General features: G+C 36.9%; 1 non-coding gene across 1 annotated transcript; it reads right to left on the reverse strand.

Moving 5' to 3' along the window:
• Positions 1-786: 786 nt before the first annotated feature.
• On the reverse strand, positions 787-858 carry TRNAC-ACA (transfer RNA cysteine (anticodon ACA)). Its single transcript has one exon. It is a non-coding gene; the product is annotated as a tRNA-Cys (tRNA).
• Between the last annotated feature and the right edge of the window lie 358 nt (positions 859-1,216).

Raw genomic sequence — 1,216 nt, forward strand, 5'->3', positions numbered from 1 at the left:
TATTTTAAAGAACACTTAGAGAAATCCAGTTTTTCTCAAATTTAGTCATCCTTTTTTCAAACTTTTTGTCATATTTATATACCATTTGCACTATTATTTAAATATTTTAAAAATACATACTTTTTACTTAACTATATTTTTGTTAATTGGAAAATTATATTATTACACATAGAAGATAAGTTTCACTTGTTATAGATAAACAAACACGAAAATACTGCAAAGGCAAAATAACGGTATTATCATCTGCTTACATTCTGTTGAAAACTCTGGGCCTAAGACCTATGTTGCATCTGTTGTGTTATTTTTCATTTTTTTACAGGAGAAACTACCAAATGTTTATAAAGTTGCTAAAGCCTTATTAGTGCCAAGCCAAGACTCTTCTTAGTATAATTAAATAGTTGGAGACATATGGAAAGAGAATTACTTTCTTCCATCATGTGATCCAGTGCCACTGTGACAGTGCTTCACCATCTCAAATTATTCTATATAATACTTTGGGAAAAACTAAAGTGATACATTGCAATAGAGTGAAAGTTTATGTCCCCCTCAATACTCATATAATCAAACCTGATCTTCAATGTCATGATACTAGGTGGTTGGGCTTTTGGAAGACGGTTAGGTCATGAAGTTGGAGACCTCACAAATGAGACTGAAGTGAAGTGAAGTTGCTCAGTCGTGTCCGACTCTTTGCGACCCCATGGACTGTAGACTACCAGGCTTCTCTGTCCATGGAATTTTCCAGGCAAGAATACTGGAGTGGGTTGCCATTTCCTTCTCCAGGAGATCTTCCCTACCCAGGGATTGAACCCGGGTCTCCCGCATTGTAGGCAGACGCTTTACCATCTGAGCCACCAGGGAGGTCCAAATGAGAGTAATGCCCTTATTTTTAAAAAGATCCCAGAGAGCTTCCTCACTCCTGTCACATGAGGATATGGCAAGGAAATGGCCATCTATGAACCAAGCAGTGAGCCCACATCAGATAGTGAATCTGCCAGCACTTTGATCTTGGGCTTCCAGTGTCTAGGACTGTGAGAAATACATATCTGTTACTTAAGCCACCTAGTCTATGGTATTTTTGCTATAGAACAAATGGACTAGCATACTATGTGGAATTTTTATATGTTCAGGTATATATGTACTTATTACACCTACTCATTATGTTGAATGTACAGGATATAAGCTGGATGGGATATCTGACCTTATTTGAATTGCTTTA

This window comes from Budorcas taxicolor, chromosome 1 (assembly GCF_023091745.1).
Source record: "Budorcas taxicolor isolate Tak-1 chromosome 1, Takin1.1, whole genome shotgun sequence".
NCBI classification, from domain to species: Eukaryota; Metazoa; Chordata; class Mammalia; order Artiodactyla; family Bovidae; genus Budorcas; species Budorcas taxicolor.